Source organism: Hyperoodon ampullatus (genome assembly GCF_949752795.1).
Source record: "Hyperoodon ampullatus genome assembly, chromosome: 4".
Classification (NCBI taxonomy): Eukaryota; Metazoa; Chordata; class Mammalia; order Artiodactyla; family Ziphiidae; genus Hyperoodon; species Hyperoodon ampullatus.
In genome coordinates this window covers 112,785,596-112,804,941 of record NC_136917.1, presented here as the reverse complement: position 1 = coordinate 112,804,941, position 19,346 = coordinate 112,785,596, and positions in this window count along the sequence as shown.

Below are 19,346 nucleotides of genomic sequence, written 5' to 3'. Positions count from 1 at the left end.
TCATGTCCAGCTGCCCAGTCACTGATCTTGAAGCATTAATAATGGAGGATTCTATGACACAGTCAGATTCCACTGCTTTCCATGCACACAATTTAATATATACCACCAATATTCCCATAAACGTGGTACAGCATCTGTGAATCACCGACAGTCACTTGCAGGTATAACACACTGGTAGTTCCTCTCCTGCTTCTTGAATGCTGTTTTCAGAATGAGAATACTAGCTAAGATTAATTGAGTACTTAATATGTGATACTCATTGTTCTAAAAACTTTTTTCCATATTGCCTCATTTAATATTCAGTCTGATGTGGTAAGTACTATTATGCCCATTTTACAGAGAAGGAAACTAAGGCACAAACTTGTGCCAAGGCCACATCATTTTTAAAAGGAGGATCTGGGGTTCATACCAACTCCAAAGCACATAGCTTTTGCCCTCTACTGCAGTCTTCTCCAGTCTCTGGAAGGAAAGAAAGGTTTTTCTGTCGTGGAGGAGGAGCAAGATATGAATAAGTTTACAAGTGAACACAATTGGTCTTAGGCAAACTTGTAAATAAGATGCAGCTCTCTTTGGTGCCTGTCCACTTCCATTTCTGAACCTTTCTCCTACACTGTTATGTTTCTTCTGTGATTTGGATTACAAATTTAATACTACTGATTCTGTTATAAAATTTGGTATTGCAAACTAAAATTTCATTATCTAATCATGGTCACAGTTCTCTATCCCCTAATTTCCCATAGGTATTATGCCAGATCAATTTCCTCACTGTCCTACCCTCCTGTCATTTGTGACAGTCCCTGATGCTGGTTAGCAGAGAAAGGAAACCCTTCTGCTGCCCTGAATGGGCCCTAACACCAGTCCCTTCTTTGCTTTTTCACTGCTCAGCAGTGGCCTTCTTGGATCATCTCCAAAATCTCTTGAGAACATAACACTGATGCTGTGAGAGCTTCTGTGACAAAGGTATCAGGCTTTAGGCTTGTTCCTGATTACTGACATGTAAATTCGAATGGGTGAATTATCTAAAATTCTGGCCCCTAAAAGCTTTAAGTTATGGTGACAACCTACATGGTCTTGAATTCATATCTACACACAGCTTCTTAGGAACAGAATTCTTGGGCAAAATGACTGTGGTGTATTCTGGTTTTCAAACCAACATGTTTGATTGTCACATAACATTAGAACTTAAAGATCACTCAGTCCTATGCTTTTAGAGGTGAGGAAATGAAAATCCTGGAAGCTAAGAACTATCCCAAAGTCATACAACTTATTGATGCTTGTACAGAATTAGAAACCAGGTCTCCTTATCATAGCTCTTCTAGTAAACAAACAATAAGACCAAAGGCAGTAAGCTGTGGAAGGACCACTTGCCTAGGAATAACGAGAGCTAGGTTTAGTGCCTGATTCTTCCACTATGTGACTTTAAACCCTTAACCTCTCTGGACCAATTTCTTCAATTATAAACTGATGGATTTGGCCTAGAATTGTCCAATAATTTGGTCATTAGCTATAGATGTGGCTATTGAGCACAACTTCAAATTAAGAGGGTCTGTAAGTATAAAGTATCTTTATGATTTCAAAGACTTAGTACTATAAAAATGTAAAATATCTCATTATATCATTTTGATATTAATTACATGTTGAAATGATAACATCTTTGGTATTTGGGGTTAAATAAAACATATTACTAAAATTATTTTTATCTTGTTTCTTTTCCTTTTTTAAATGTAGCTACTAGGAAATTTTAAATTACCTATATGGTTTGCATTATCTTTTTACTTGGAACACTGCAATAGGAGATCTCTCAGGTGTTTTTTAGATCAGGAGTCAGCAAATTTTTTTTTTTTTTTTTGGTGAAAGGCCCGATAGTAAATATTTTAGGCTCTGGGGACCATATGGTCTCTTTTGCAACTGCTCAAGTCCACCCTTGCAGCACTAAAGCAACCACAGACAATACGTATGAGCTTGGCTATGTTTCAATAAAACTTTATACATACATACAAATGGGTATATTTATACAATACATACACCAAAAGATGTGGCTGTTTTTCAATAAAACTACAATTACAAAAACAGGCGATGGACCAGATGTGGCCCACAGGCTCGCTATAGTTTGCCATCCACAGTCTATGAGTCTATTCAGTCTTTCTTCTACCCAACATTTCCCAAGAAGCTAGTCTGTATTTTAAAATATGGAAGATAAAGATCCAGCCTCTGCCTCAAGTCTAGAGGGGCAGTCAGGAGCATAAACACATAAGCCGTCACGACACAGTGTGAACAACACTATAATCAAGGTGGTTAGACAAGGCTTCTTAGGGAAGCAACAATTGAGTTAGGGGCCTGAAGAATGAGGAAGGGAGTTTCTAGATTAAACAAGCAAACAAACGAACAGGTATATCTAGGGAAAAGTGATAATGTAAGGGGAAGTGTGTGGGGCAGGGGTGGGAGAGGTGCTGGTGGTAGTGGAGGGGAGTGAGGTGGGAAAGAGGCCACAGCCCAGATGATGAACTGCCTTCTATGCCACACTGAGAGCATACAAAGACACTGTGATAGTACATATTCAACGGGAACCCTGAGCGCCAAACTTTCCACATTGGGGGCCAGCCCTGAGTGGAGCACCAGACATGGAGGGCAGCCAGGCTGGCAGGGGATGGAAAGGCCCTGGAGAACCACAGAAGCAGCTGCAGAAGTGATGAGTGGGCAATCTGCAGGTAATTAGATCAGTGTGTTTTGCATCAAAGAGCTGAAAACCTAGCTCACCTCTGGCCACCAATAGGGCCAAACAACCTTACCAGGTACTGTTGGCAGGCCTGAGGCAGAAGCAAAAATAATGGGGACAAGAAGTTAAGGAAAGGGAGGAAAGTAGTTGAAAGAAAAAGCAAGTGAGGGTGAGAGCTGAGGTCTCTATGGAGGTAATAAATCGCTAATGACCTTAGGAGACCCTCAGAGGTGCTGAGTAGGAGGCTGCTAGGGACTGATAGGCTAGGTGCACAGGTTCTTGGCCCAGATTATGCATTAGAATCTCTTGTATAATTGGAATTAAATACATATATTTACCCACCAGAGATCCTGATTTAATTGGACTCAGGGGCCCATGCATTAGTAATTTTAAAAGACGATTCCAGTCACAGCCAAGGTTAAGACCCACTGGTTTGGCTGACTGTAAGCTGAACTGATGCCGTGTGACTATTTGGCCAGTAAGAATGATGCTCAAGAGAATCCATCCAGGCAAAGCAAGACAGAGAATCTAAACCCATCTTCATTTGTGGGAAAACAATGACAATTGCATGCCATACTAATCCCCAAATATTTATAGTTGGTTAGTACTGTTATTTGAAGTGTATGCATATAAGCTTCTTCTGCATTCGTCTGAAATGACTAAAATCAGGTGGCTTCGCCAGAGGCTTTTGGTTCCAGATATTCTAGAGTACTGCACTCTCTATTCACAGGATCTTCAACTCTTGGAGACAGGTTTTCTGATGCCCAAGATTGCTATTCACTTCAGAAAGTGGAATGCTGCTATAAAGCGATCAATTAAAGCAGCTGCACACAACCAGCAAACCACGAACTCTGGTTTAGGATTTTGTTTTTCCTGGCAGATGATAGAGCCACATAAAAATACTTAATCAACGGTGTATAAGTTCAAAAGCAATTAAAAATAGTATTTCACCTTTTTATAGTGGGAGGATTATAAATGGATATATCTTTGCTTTTAAAGTTAAGAATAGAAAACATGAAACTGTTTCAAAAGACTCAGCCTACCTGGCCGCTTTATTTACTATTGCAACTCTCACTCCCTATCCCCCTGCCTTCCTTTATTTTTTCTACCTGCGCTTCACCTTTTAAGATAGTACATAATTGTTAGCTACTTTGTTTGTCTCCCCTATCATCAGTAGGAGGTAAACTCCAAGAGGGCAAGGATTGTTGTCTGTTTTATTCCCAGTACCCAGCCCAGTAGGGGCTCACTAAATGTTTGTTGAAAAATCAAATTAATTGTTTAAAAACTCTGGTTATTTTAACATATTGAAAACTGTTTTAGAATAAGAGAGGGAAGGCCTGATACCACTTTCTCTAAGAAGCAAGTTTTAAAAGAGAATTTGGAATTGTACTAAAGCTGTTTGAAACAAGTTAATAATACATAGATGTTAAGTGCAGGTAAAAAAGTCAATTACGAGGCTGAGAGAAATCAGATGAAGTTAGTCAATAGTTGTAGAATTGGCTGTTGACAAAGGGAATCCTAGGATTTTCGTTCAGGTCTGGATTATGCTAAACATTGTTCTCTCTCTCTCTCTCTCCCCCTCCCTCCCTCCCTCCCTCCCTCCCTCCCTCTCTCTCCCTTTCTCCCTCCCTCTCTCTCTCTCTTGCTATGAGGCTCAAAAGATGAGGTCATAGACAGAAACAGGGGGGATTCCGGGATTCCCTGATGGCGTAGTGGTTGAGAGTCTGCCTGCCGATGCAAGGGACACGGGTTCGTGCTCCGGTCTGGGAAGATCCCACATGCCGCGGAGCGGCTGGGCCTGTGATCCATGGCCGCTGAGGCTGCGCGTCCGGAGCCTGTGCTCCGCAACGGGAGAGGCCACAACAGTGAGAGGCCCGCGTACCGCAAAAAAAAAAAGACTGAAACAAGAATAAGAATAAGAGAAATTAAATGAATGTTTTCTTTCTATACATTGTAAGCAAATATTTACGGATCCACTTAGGGTTTAAAAGCAGGGTGGAAACTGCCTATGAGAATTTGTTCATGAAAAGTAGCTCTGCAGTCTATAGTTCTGGAACCAGGACATCCCTGCAGACTTCTGATTCTAAAAGAAGATTTATGGCAAATTTAATCTGCATGGGCCTAAGTGAACCTGGGTTAGTTTAAGCAATGGACTGTAGAGCAGGGTACTTAGCTATAATTATGTTAAAGGTTAATAAGAAATGTTCTTGCCTGTTACCAACATCCTGTTGAAGGATGTTAGATTTCCTTGACATTTTTACACATTGGGATCTCTTTCTAATAAAAAAAATTCTTGTCTATTGTCATTATGAATTTTACATAATGCATTATGCATTTCAGTAACTAAGTTTTGAGTGAAAAGGCATCTCTTAGTGGCAGTTATTCACTCCTGTAAAAAGTCTTCCAATTTAGGCCCTTGGCTGGGTCATTACTTCTCACCTGTTGATGGCTGCTACCAAGTGGTAATCCAGTCCTGAGGTACTCATCTCCAATCCCAGCCCAATGAAGTGGTGGCACCAGCAGAAAACATTGCCTTTAGTTCTGTTTTACATAAGTTGAGAGAAACAACAGACTCAGGGTCCGTGGGAAGAGGGAGGAGAACAAGATAAAGAGGTGTGAGAGAGAGAGAAAGAGATGAACAGCAAAGAGATAGAGATGGTGCTAGCAAGAGGCAGCGAGAATATTATGCCACATAAACTTTTGTGCACACACATACACACCTGTGCACATGCACATAGTGGTCCCAGAGAGACAGGTAGACTCACAAAGAAAGATGAACTTTAATGGAGTTTAGGGCTTGGTCCTAAAGGCTTCTAAAGTCGTTTCTTTTTTCCCCAACTATAGATATAAATGGGAATAACAACACCTAGTAATCGCAAAGTGAGCTGATACAGTTAAATCAAGAGTAAAAATTACCCATCCTCTCTCGGGCTACACTCTTCAGGCGTTAAAAAACATTACAAACCCTTCCAGTATTACACATACTTAGGATATGTAAGAATGTATTCAGATATCATGGTGGTCTTGAATAGATCAAAAGAATGCTTTTAAAACCGTATATGAGATATTTAAGATGTGAAGGAAAATAAAGTAAGGGAATATGAGTAATAAAGAGAAGATTCAAACTAAAATTGCACCAAAGTCTCTGTGCCTGCACACACCTCCTTTTAGGGACTCTGTCCTGCTCAATTTTGGGTGACCAGGTGACCACATGTTCTACCACATGACCCTGCCTCTCTCCACTGCCAACCACACATGATGGTGCTGAAAAGTGGCATCTGGTCTAGGGATAGCCAGTTTAGGGTCTTGTCTGCGGCCAGTAGAATGTAAACTCTGTGGCAGCAGACATTTTTATTTGTCTCTTCCACTACTTTTACCCCAGCACCTAAAAGAGTGCCTAGCACATATCAGGTGTTCCATAAATATTTAATGAATGAATGTGGCTTGGCCCAAGGAGATGAGCTGTGTCAATTCCAGTCCTCTCTTGTGGATGTGAAATTTGAGAAAACAGAGGAGAAGTGTGGGGCAAAGGGTGAAAGGATGTCGGGGACTTGAACTGTAGCCAAAATTCAGAGGCAAGCTATTAGGAAATTGAAAACAGATGGAGCTGGGAAAGAAGGCCTAGAGAACATATATAGAATGATGTGAAGATGTGACAAGAGAGGGAGAAACTGCTCTGTACACACCACATTTCCCTTGAGGCCTCCCCTAGGATTCCCCAGGATATCCCTGCAGAGTCTTAAAAACAACCTCACCCTCACCCATTCCCTTGAGTTAGCTTGAGTAATTCTCTGTTCCTTCTAATTATAAATACCCTAATTAAGCAAGAATGTTGTATTTGATACAGTAATGCTGTCCCAAGATAACGTTGTTACAACTTTTGATACTTACATGAGAGTGAAGGAAGGAGGCCAAACTGGTATACAGAAATGATTAAAACTTGTAAAAATAGAAAGATAAGATGTATAAAATGAAATCAGTCCAGGGCTAAGCATACTAGAAAATAGTCATTCATGCAACAAAAAAAGTTAAATGTTTGCTAGGAGCAGGCTTTGTGCAACATGAAAAGACATGATCGACCTTTGTTAAGAATCCACATTCTGAAAGAGGGACAGCAATCCAGTTAAAACTATGAAGATCTCAACATAGTGCAAAGGGAGCATGTGAAAGGGAGAGAGTTTGAACTAAGGTGTGAAGAGTAAGTAGAATTTTGCCAGCAATCAGTGAGAAGATTCCCCAGAAAAATTGTACTAGAGTTGCTGAGTGGGAGGAGGAGGACGTTTCAGGCAGGAGAAATAAATGTGCAAATGCATGCAGACAGGAAAAAGAGACAATTATGGAATTATATGTCTGTGAAGTACAGGAAAGGACGAGCAGAAGATTCAAGGAACAGGTAGGCAGGCCTAGATGGTGAAGGAACTGAGATTTTATTCTGCAGGGGGATTAGGAGCCAGAAAGAATACCGATCACTAGAAGGGTGTGCCTATCCGGACGCGCAGGCTCAGCGGCCATGGCTCACGGGCCCAGCCGCTCCGCGGCATGTGGGATCCTCCCGGACCGGGGCACGAACCCGTGTCCCCTGCGGCAGGCGGACTCTCAACCACTGCGCCACCAGGGAAGCCCGGTGTGCCTATATTTTCAGGTGAGAAATTTCACCCTGGTGGTGGATTGGTTTGACTGGAGCTGGGGGAGAGTCCAGGGCGGGGTTTAGGGAGAGGTGGGGCCGTGAATAGAAAGGTCCTAGTGGAATCCAGGGCGGAAGAGGTGGGAATATAGAGGAAGAGCTGGAGTTTTGAGGGTAAAATCATCAAGACTTGATAAAGACAAGATGGGTAAGTTTGTATAGACAATAATAATAATAATAATAATAATAATAAATAAATAAATAAATAAATAAATAAATAAATAAATATATGAAAAAGAGTCATTAACATTTGGAAATAATTTTGCAGTCGCTAAAGAGAATTTACACACTCTTAATCATCAGAACGGCACTGGGGCAGAGCTACTGCTATTATCAAAACCTCCATTTTATAGAAAAGAGTAAATCTCAGAGAGCTCAAGGGGCTTGCCCAAGGTCACTTATACTTTAAGAGGCAGAGCCAGAGCTACAGTTTAGTTTCCCTGATTTGAAGCTCATTTTTCCCCCACTCAGTTAGGCTGTCTCTATGAGTCAGGTGAACAGATAAGAGAGCATAGGAAAAGATTTCCCAAGGCAGCGCCACTGTTGAAAAGACAACAACAGAAAGACAAAGCTAAACTTCTGTCAAAGTATTTTTATATAATTAAACTTATTTTTCATTTATTCATTAAAATGCTGAAAGAACAAAAAACATTCAGGACTCAGAACCTGATTCTTTTCTTTTATGTATCGATTTGGTGTTTAAATTCAAAGGTAAGAGTCTTCGTTTTTCTAATTTTCCTCTCTTTGAAGAAAAATGACATTTTATAGTTTTGTGAGCAGGGCTATTTTTCTTGTTGGGATTTTATGCTCTATTTCAAAAATGACAGGTAATGCATTTCATAGTGCCCTTGTAGCCAATTTCTGATGATACTGACCTGAGTCTTTACACAACACTGCTCTATAAGGAATATGATATTCTTTACCAACATTCGACTCACTAATCTTTATGATGTCCCTGTCATTTCAACAAGCATCAGGAATTTAATTCCCTCCTTGCAAATAGAGAAACTCATTCTTAAAGTGGTTAAGCAGTCTGTTCCCAAGAGCTTTACAAAGTAGATCAATGCCATTCTCTTTTACTTTCAATCCACTAGACAACTCAGGCTCCAGCTGAAAAAAAAGTGTTGTTGTTGGTTTTTTTCAGATGAAGATTCACACTCATTTAACCTGTATTGAATGCCTATTATGGGCAGGGTACTATGTAAGTTTTTTTCTTTAATCCTCAGGAACTCTCTGGTCTTTTATCTACAGTACTTAAATAATGATTAATGGCATTAATTTAGTAGAAGGGAAATGTATTAATTAATTTCTTTTTACATCTTGGACAAAGAAGGCAGAACCTTTTTTTTTCTCATTTTGTATTTAAAGTTATTAAAATAAATGCAAAAATTATAAGTGTGCAGCTCAAGGACATTATTGTTAAAACCAAATATTAATTCTTGTCAATGAAAAAATCCTTTTATTTAAATGTGTGTTTTCAAAAAGTTTAATAACTTCACAAAAAGCTTCCTTTCATTTTCATGCCTTTTAATTATAATGCCTAAAATACACTGTACAAGGAAGTTTTTGAGGGACAATAACCACCATTTTAAACCGGTTTCTCCAGTTGCAAGGCCAGAGGACACCACTAGGGGGCGAGCAAAGCTGTCGTTTCCAAAAGAACTTAAAATCACTGAATCAGAATTAGAGCAGGAAGTGACCCAAAGGTCATTGAATCTAAACTTCATATTTTATGGACATGAAAACGGAGAATCAGTGATATTACCTGATTTGCTCAAAAACCACACAGCCATCTATAGATAGAAGCAGCTTAGAAGTCAGGCTTTCTTGTTGCTATCCAGCCCATATTTTTCCCCATAGCAGTCAGTTCTTCGTTCTGAATCACTTGGCAAACCTTTACCATCAATTGATAAACCCCTTCACTAAGACTTCCATACTCTTAGCTCTTGTCTCCTATCAGGAAAAACCTGGGGACTTGAGTTAAGTTTCTTGGAATTTCTTTCTGTGAGATTGGTGATATTTAGTAATGTTCTGAAGCCAGAGCTAGTAAGCAAAGCATGAGCTCTCCTATTTTGTCACTATTCAGCAAGGAGATTATCATCATCGTCATCAAACATATGTTCTGTGAATACTGTGGTTTGACATTGCTTTGATTTCTTAATCTATTTTGATGAATACTAAAACTCTCCACTTCTAAGTTTATATTCTAAAGAAACTTGTGCACATGTACATTGGAGATGTGAATTTAAAAAAACTCACAGCAGCATTGTTCATAAAAAGACAAAAATAAAATAAAATAAAATAAAATGGGAAACAGCCCAAACACCCATCAGTAGTAGAATTGATAACTAAATTGTGGTCCACTCATAACAAAGGAATACCAGAGTAGCAAAACTCAATGAAATGCAGCTTTGTGTATCAATAGATGATAAAACTCAAAAACATGTTGAACAGAAAAACAAATCATACAAGCCTATATATGTATGATTTCATTTACATCAATTGTAAAATAAGGCAAAATTAGACAATATATTGCTTAAGGATACATGTATATGATAAAACAATTAATAGAAGCATGGAATGATTAACAAAGTTTCAACATATGGTTAATTACAGTGGACAGGGAAAGGAGCATTACCAAGGAGAGGTAGAAAGGAAACTTCTAAGGTACTGGTTATGTTCTATTTCTTAAGATGGATAGTAGGTACATAGCTCTTCTTTTATTATTATTCTTTAAACAGCACATAAACACATATACACTATTGTGAAGGTATGATATATTTTACACTAAGAAAGTTTAAACAATAACAAGCTAATATTTCTTAATTAACTTGGAAATTCTATATTGCAGTTACAAAGATACACCTTAAAAACTGTTTTCTTTTTTATTTAGAATTAAAGCTTGGTTTTAGCTTAAATCTCAGAACATATTGAGAATTAAACATAGTACAAAATATTGCAATAAGGACCATGTTTTAAGAAATACACTTATACTAAGGGTGGGAAGGCTAAAAATGGCTAGGTCTGATGTTGTTGGAAATAGCTGTATTTATACTGGGCCAACACATTTGAAGAACTAAACGTTCTCTTTTCATTGATGTTTCAGGAAATATGACATCATATCTCGTGAGTGTTACATTGAAAACCAAATCAACTTAGTAATATTTTCCTCATGTTTTAGATGTGATATTATAAAAGCTGAAGTTGTCAAAGCGAACAGCAGATATAATCTATTATTCAATTTAGTACATCCTCAGCCATTTGGGTAACAGAAATTTGTTCTTCCTGAAATTAACATGGCCTTAAAATAAACAACTCTACATGTGTGTATCTTAGAAACTTTATAAGGAAATCATTTTCTATTGCCATGTGAGTATTTATTGTTGTAGATTATTGTATTATATGAATCTAGTTATTTCATTAAGCTCTGCAAAAGTAAAGACCTCTTGGCTGAAGGGTGGAGCAATTCTCTATGTCAACTGCTAGAGAAAGAGGTAAGACCTTAGACAGGAAATGGGAACTGAGAGAGCAGGCTCTAGGTTTGGGGTAACAGCCTGGGAGCTGGATCTCTCTTCCTCTTTCTAGACTTTAAACATTCTAGATGCCCAGTCAAGGCCTCCACACCCACATCATACATGTGTACAAAGTGGAAAAGGCACCCCCTCCCCAAGTCTTCCTCAAGGCATTCTAGTTTCAATGATTATAAAAAGTATCACAATGTACTGGCTATGTAACAAGATACTTAGCTGCCATTCACCAGAAAATTATTTTGGTAAACATAGAAATCTGTGATGTCTACAATGCGAATGGTGCCTTCTAAGATGTGATATCTTTGTGCAGTGCGCAACCTGCCTAACTGTATGTTAGTTCTGTGTCTGGGATTGTACACTCATGTGGTGGGTACTCGTGTATGGTATTTACCATGATGAGGAAGACTGGAAGCTAGGAGGAATCCAAGCAAAATTTCTTTTTCTAAGGCCTCATTTGGAATGCGGAGATAGCTGTGAGAAAGCAGAGTCTACCTTGGATATACTTTATTTTTATTTATTCTTTTTTTAAACTATCCCTTAGATTTTAGTCGATTCTTTTTCACAACCCAGTCTGGTCTCAGTGTGTTCAAAGAGGAGCAGCTCCTTATCATCCAGGTAGGATGGTGGCAAGATGATCCACCGGGAGGGGAACTTCACGGGGGAGAGCAGGGGTCCAGCTGCTCTTTCTCAGCAGGAAACTTCAGACTTGGATATTCTGGATTTTATTTCCTTACAGATGATCCCTTGAATTTTGTTGTGAGGAACTAAGGATCTGTGAGTTTTGAAAAGGCAAATACAAGGCAGAGTTCAGATACTTCAGATTTTAATACTAATAGCTAGTAATAGCTAACACTTATTAAGCACTAATTATGAGCTATGCTAAAATGTCTTACACGCTTACATATTTTCATCTTTGCAACTATCATATGCAGTGGGTTTACTAATATAGGAAATCGAGGCTTAGAGAATTTAAATAACTTTTCCCAAAATACGCAGGAAGTATCTGGTAGATAGCTGAATTGATCTAATATAGGTCTGCCGATCTGATTGTAGAACCCAATTCACCATTGTACAATCTAGAATAGTCCTTAAAGATTTAACACTTTCATAAATAGACTGAGTCTTGAGTCAGATTTATGTGAAGCCCCTCACTCCCAGAAAGGGCCCTGGCAATGTGCTCACACGGTCTCATGATTTTGTAAAACTTAAAGGCCTAATTTTTTATATTCATTTTCTTAAAGTAGGCTTCCAAATTGTGCAACTACTGAAGCCCACGTGCTGCAACTACTGAAGCCCGCACACCTAGAGCCCGTGCTCCACAACAAGAGAAGCCACCACGATGAGAAGCCCGCGCACCGCAACGAGGAGTAACCCCCACTCGCCACAACTAGAGAAAGCCCATGCGCAGCAACTAAGACCCAATGCAGCCAAATAAATAAATAAATAGATAAACAAATAAGATATTTTAAAATATACATGAAAATTGAGAAAATGTGAATACTGACTCAGCATTTGGTGGTATTAAGAACTTTAAAAAAAATTTATTTATTTTATTCATTTATTTTTGGCTGCGTTGGGTCTTTGCTGTGGTGCACGGGCCTCTCATTGTGGTGGCTTCTCTTGTTGTGGAGCACGGGCTCTAGGTGCGCGGGCTTCAGTAGTTGCAGCACGTGGGCTTCAGTAGTTGCAGCATTAGGGCTCAGTAGTTGTGGCTTGTGGGCTCTAGAGCACAGGCCTCAGTAGTTGTGATGCACGGGCTTAGTTGCTCCTTGGTGTGTGGGATCTTCCCAGACCAGGGCTCGAACACATGTCCCCTGCATTGGCAGGCAGATTCTCAGCCACTGCACCACCAGGGAAGCCCAAGAACTTTTTTTGTTAATTTTTAAGTGTAATAATTGTGATCGTGTTTTTTATAAAAAATCTGTATCTTCTTGAGATATATAATGAAATATTTACAGATAAATGATATGATATCTGGGATTTGCTTCAAAATAGTTCTGGGGGCTTCCCTGGTGGCGCAGTGGTTGAGAGTCTGCCTGCCGATGCGGGGGACGTGGGTTCGTGCCCTGGTCCGGGAGGATCCCACATGCCGTGGAGTGGCTGGGCCTGTGGGCCGTGGCCGCTGGGCCTGCGCCTCCGGAGCCTGGGCTCCGCAACGGGAGAGGCCACAACAGTGAGAGGCCCGCGTACCACAAAAAAATAAAAAGTAAAATTAAAAAAAAAAAAAATAGTTCTGGGGTAGAAGGCCAGGGATGCTGGTGGCTGTGGGCATAGATAAGATAGAACTGACAGTTTGTTGATGATTGTGGAAACTGGGACATGTATACATCAGTTCATTTTTTATTATTCCCTCTTCTTTCATGTATGTTTTTAAACATTTATAATAAAGTTTTTATAAAATGTAAAAAATTTTCTTTATCTGCATCTATCTCTATCTCTATCGCATACTGTTTCTGTTTCTCTGGAGAACCCTGATTAATGCAATTAGAAATAAGGATCTGAGGAGGCTAATCTACAGGTTTCCTGTGGGCTGCATGTGTATTACATTAAAAAGAACTGGATTTGGGTCATCTTAAAAGAGACTCCACCAGAGAACAAATGTATGGACACCAAGGAGGGAAAGTGGAGGGTGGGGAGGTGGGATGAACTGGGAGACTGGGATTGACATACATACACTAATATGTATAAAATAGATAACTAATAAGAACCGGCTGTATAAAAAAATGAATAAAATGTAATTCAGAAAAAAAAGAGAGACTCCATCAAAACAATCTTTCTAAAGGGTGGTCGTGAGCCATCTAAAGCTTCAAGCTGAGATGTGGTGATTGGAGTGGGAAGTGGTGGAGAAAGCAATCGTCAGTCTGAAATCATTTTCTGTGAAAGGAAACTGGAGGTTGGAGGTCCTCAGTAGTGAGAACTCAGAAAGTCCACCGCACCAGGCAGAGAACATTGCCTTTGTCCATGAATCCACCTCCTCCACTGATCACACCATAGAAAAGCCACAAAGAGCAGCCTAGAAAGCGTAGAAGTCAGTGGGTCTAGGAAGAAAGAACACCCCTCCCCCCTGCCCCCATTCCACACAAGCCCACCCTGACCTTTCCCATTTGGGGCTTGCAAGCTTGATTCAGGCCTGAGGATGGAGGGAATCGGGGATGGGGGCATAAATAAAAACTTTGAACCAAATGAGACCATAACATTTTAATATTAGATGATATTGAGCTTTTTAATACATGAACATGACCAGAAAAACTAGGATCTCTGCCTCAGATTTCATCCAAGGTTGGATAAGAATAATTTGACAGAGGAGGTTTGAAAGAGCAGTGGAGAAAAAGAGCAAAGTGGCTTTCTTTAGTCCCTGATGCAGTCCAGCGCATTCACTTACGCAGTTACGTGCACATAGCTAAAAAAGAAATTTTGGGCATGCCAATTTATAAAACTCCCTTATGAGTACCATTACTATTTTACTTCTAAAAGTACAGTGAAAAGCTGAGTTCCCTTCAGATTTAAGCCTCAGGGGATTCTCTCTCTTTCTCTTTCATTCTTCCAATGAATGTACAATAGGCCAGTAAACTCATTTCCTGAATCAACTGAATAATTCAAAGTTTCTCATCTCCAAAGTATAGCCTTAACATCGTTTAAGCAGATTGAATATTGTAGCTTTGTATGTATTGCTGTAATAATATGTGCATCAAAATGACACCAAGACTTAATGAGTCAACAAGGTATGTTATTAATTCAGGGTGGTAAGAGTCTGTTGAAGAGGAGGGGGTGGTACCTGGACGGAATCTACTTGCTTTTTTTTAAGGAAAGACACCTCCACATGAGATGCAAATCATGAAAGTGTTAGGGCAATAGTCTTCAAACACTGCCCCCTTTTCCAGGAAACAATATCTTCGCCCTTAAGTCTTCATAACAATCTCTCAGTGTTTAGCAACTCACTGCTTTTTGCCAGTCAGCAAAGTTCTCTGCTAAAATGTTGTCAGATCATCAACCCACAAGCTATAAACCACATACCCACTACCTCCGTTCTTCAATGCTAATTTTCTTTTAATGCCTGTTTGTTTGCCTGGGAGGTGGGGGAAGAGGGAGCTGTTTTGATGATTTATAGCATCTGCTTGCTCACTAAGATTTGATTTGTTTAAATATGGAGTCTGATATTCAGAGAGCACTTGAAAAGTTTTGCAAGTAAATGAATATCTTTTTCTTGAAATCAGGCCAAAGGAATGATCCTCTTGGTTTCTTCTCGTTTGCCTAAAAGTGGAGGATCAGAAAGCATAAAAATGGAGGGCAACCTCAACTTAAACACTCGAACGGAGTATAAAAACTCCTGCATTATTAATACTCTAGTTTTGGTTTTCCAAAGCAGCCTCCACACTCTCAGGACCTAATGAATGGGTGGAATTTGAGGACCACCAGACTCATCTTGAATTTTCCACATGATGATATTTTCAGATTTCCACATCCTGTCTGTCCTTTAAAGAAAATTTTTCTTCTGCTTCCATTCTTACTTTTCAAATCTCAGGGAAACTTCCCTCTACAACTTCTACATATTGATAAAATGCTAACATCTCCTGGTTACAGGTTCTTTTTTTTTCAAAATGGAAACATGAGAACCTTCGTATTACCGGTAATGATTGAGAACCTCATCAAGAACTCAGTGGGCAACTGTCCCTTGCATATTGGAAGTTGAAAGCCTGGCTAGAGTATATAACTTTATCTCTTTGGGTCACATATTGTATTGAAACAACATTATACTTTGTTGCAATTCTAGCTCAGGAATTAAAGGAAGCCTTTCCTTCTGTTTACTTTCATTTCAGCTTAGACAAGCCTTCAGTAAACTTTTTGGCCTAGAAGGCAACCATGAAGCTGTTGATGGGCTTAAGAGGTAGGCAGAGAGAAAAATGAAAAACAAAAAAACCAGAAAGTAATGGGATTAAGAGAGTGCAAGGGAAAGAGAGGCAAGCCCAGAGGAAGAGAAGAGAAAGAGAGGGAAGGAAGAGAGAGAGAGATGGGAGAGGAGTTTATGAGGAAGACACATCAAGAGTATCACACATGAGATGTGTGACCACAGATGGCCCACGACCTATTATTAACTGATAAGAAGTATATGTATTGTACAAGTCTTTTGTACTTTCTTGTAATGTAGAAATCACCAGCACATTTAATTTTCCTTGGTGTATTTGACATTTTTTTAAAAAATAAATTTATTTATTTATTTTTGGGTGTGTTGGGTCTTCGTTTCTGTGTGAGGGCTTTCTCTAGTTGCGGCGAGCAGGGGCCACTCTTCATCGCGGTGCGTGGGCCTCTCACTGTCGCGGCCTCTCTTGTTGCGGAGCAAGGCTCCAGACACGCAGGCTCAGTATTTGTGGCTCACAGGCCTAGTTGCTCCGCGGTATGTGGGATCTTCCCAGACCAGGGCTCGAACCCATGTCCTCTGCATTGGCAAGCAGATTCTCAACCACTGCGCCGCCAGGGAAGCCCTGTATTTGACATTTTTGACCTCAGTCATTTTATTTTTGAAAGAAGAGGTGACACCTACTCTAGGTTTTTGAAGAAAATTTTATTAGATGGGATAAAGTAAATATAGCATTTAGCCAAATGCCTGGCATATCATTAAGTGCTCAATGAAATGTTAGATTCCCTTCCCTTTAAACAGTAGGTAAAACTTTTCTCATGAAAGAGAAAGAGCATGAAGAAAAAAACCCAACAACAACGAAGATGAAATCTATAAATAATTACATAGCTTCCTTTATCTATGGATTCTGAACTCTTCCTCTGGGACTTCTTTTACCAGGGCCGTCAGCTTATAATAGTATTAGCTGATTTGCGTTTTTCTTCTTCTGCTTCCTCTATTAGAAGAAATGGTGTTTGTTTTGCTTTGAGGGGGAGGGGAAAGTTGTTTTCACAGAAACTTTTAAGGCGTGTTAAGAAGAGTGGACTTGATTCCACAGACGGAGGAGCCAATGGCATTTTTCAAGCTGGGGAGGAGTGTGACAGGCTTTTCATTTCGAAATATCTGTCAAGTATAGGAGTGGAGAGTAGAAGACTGAGGCTGTAGGCTAGAAATCATTGATTTAGTCAACAAATATGCCCTGAGTGCCTATTCTATGTCAGGTGCTAGCAGGACAAGGTCCCTGACCTCTTGGAGCATGACCTATATATATATATATATATATATATAAATATATATAAAAGAATAAAAAGACTGGAATGATACACCATATCATCTTAGAATTGTTGGAGATTAGAATCTGGAGAATAGGAAAAGGATTGGGACTGGGCATGGGAACAAAAAAGATTTTATTTCTAATGTTTTCTTGTTGGAAATGTTTTGATAAGGTAATAATTCCCAGTTTGGGGCAGTGAGTATACCACTGTTCGTTTGTTTTTGTTGTACTCAGTGTGGTTTTAAAGATATATTTATACATGTTTTGATATTCTTCCCCTTAAGAGATGAAGCTTACTTTCCCTCCCCTTGAGTTTGGGTTGGACTTGGTGACTTGCTTCCAGCAAATAGATATGGCAGAAGTGATGGAATATCACCTCCAAGATTAGGACAGTGGCTGGGACAGAAGACTTCAGCTTCTGTCTTGGGTTCTCTGTCTCTGTCTGTCTCTGTCTCTGTTTCTTTCAGATTTCTCACTCTAAGGAACCGGCTACCAAGTTGTATGAACAGCCTGATGAAGAGGCCCATGTGGAAAGAAACTGAAATCTCCTACCAACAGCCATGAGTAAACCTGGAAGCAGATTGTCAGCCCCTTCACGTGACTGCAGCCCTCGCCAATGACATGACTATGAGCTCATGGGAGACCCTGACCCAGAATCACACAGCTAAGCAGAAATTAGGTGAGATAATAAATGTTTATTGTTTAAGCTGCAAAATCTTGGGGTAATTTGTTATGTAGCAGTAGAAAACTAATATAAGTTACTCATTTTTAAGTTTTTCTCAAAAAAGGAAAAAGGACCTCCAAATAAATTTATGTCAATAAAGCTTTGAAACAAAACAAAGTGGAAAGAAACTCCTAGAAAAGAAGTTTCTTTCAAATATCAACACAAAGCAAAGAATTCAAGGGTTTGAGGAGATCAGAGAATCACAGGATGAAAGGTTCAGAGCATGAACCCTGGAGCCTGACAACCTAGACCCAAAGCCCTGCCTCTGTCCCTCACTAGCTGTGTAACCTTAGGCAAGTCACCTAACCTCTCTGTCCCTCAGTTTCCTCATCTGTAAAATGGAAATGATAATAGTAGTACCTGCCTCATAGGTTTGCTGTGAAGATTAAATGAATCAACATATATAAAGCGATTAGAACAGTGCTGGTTCTAATACAGTAAACACTTTATACATGTAACTATTATAATTTTTACTATTGTTTCAGTAAAAGGGAACTTAAAGATGATCTAATCCAACCCCTTCATTTTGCAAGTGAGGAAAATGTAGGTTCTTACTCACAGACAACTTAATGGTAAAACCAGAACTGAAGCTCAGGTTTTTGATAACAAAATGAGTGGCACAAGTACTTTTTAGCCAGTAAGGGTATTTTATAATGGAATTTTTTGATTACAAAGACTTCTCTGCCTATGACCTTGTAGCAGCGGTCCCCAACCCCCTGTTAGGAACCAGACCGCACAGCAGAAGGTGAGTGGCAGGCCAGTGAGCAAAGCTTCATTTACGCTCCCATGGCTCCCCGTCCCTCGCATTAATGCCTGAACCATTCCCTCCCCACCCCGTGGAAAAACTGTCTTCCATGAAACTGGTCCCTGGTGCCAAAAAGGCTGGCGACCGCTGCCTTATAGGATTCTAGAGAAGACACTTTCTTTGTATTTCTGTTTTTGGAGTTTATTATGGGTCACTTTCATGCGTTTCTAAGGATGATCAAAACTGAGATCTGAATTCATCTTTTCAAAGAACAAGACCTATTTCCACAGGATGCAATGATTTGTCTATTTGATTTCAATAATACTCTTCTACTTGGTTCCCTATACTATATTCAAAAGAGGAACATTTCAGCCGACTACTAGAAATTGGCAAGTCATCTAATGAGATTCAGCAGATTACAAAAAGGCTGAAGAAATACTCCTAGTCTGCCAATACTAAACTGAAATCTAATATTAGTCAACCATGATGCTTTAGTTTGGTCATTTGATTTTCACAACAATCCTATGAAACATACTGAGGTTTTTCCTTCTCTTACAGATGAAATAAAAGAATCTCAGGGAGTTGAAGTGACTTGCTCAGAGTAACACAGATTAGAAGTGGCAGAGTCAAGCCTAGAATTTAGACTTTCCTAACTAAATGTCCTTTTCAAAACATCACTATAAGTTTCCCCTGTAATTCCACATCTGGGTCTATAGCCTACAAAAATACTACCAAAGTGTGCAAGAATATATGTACAAGGGTGTTCATTGTAGTATTATT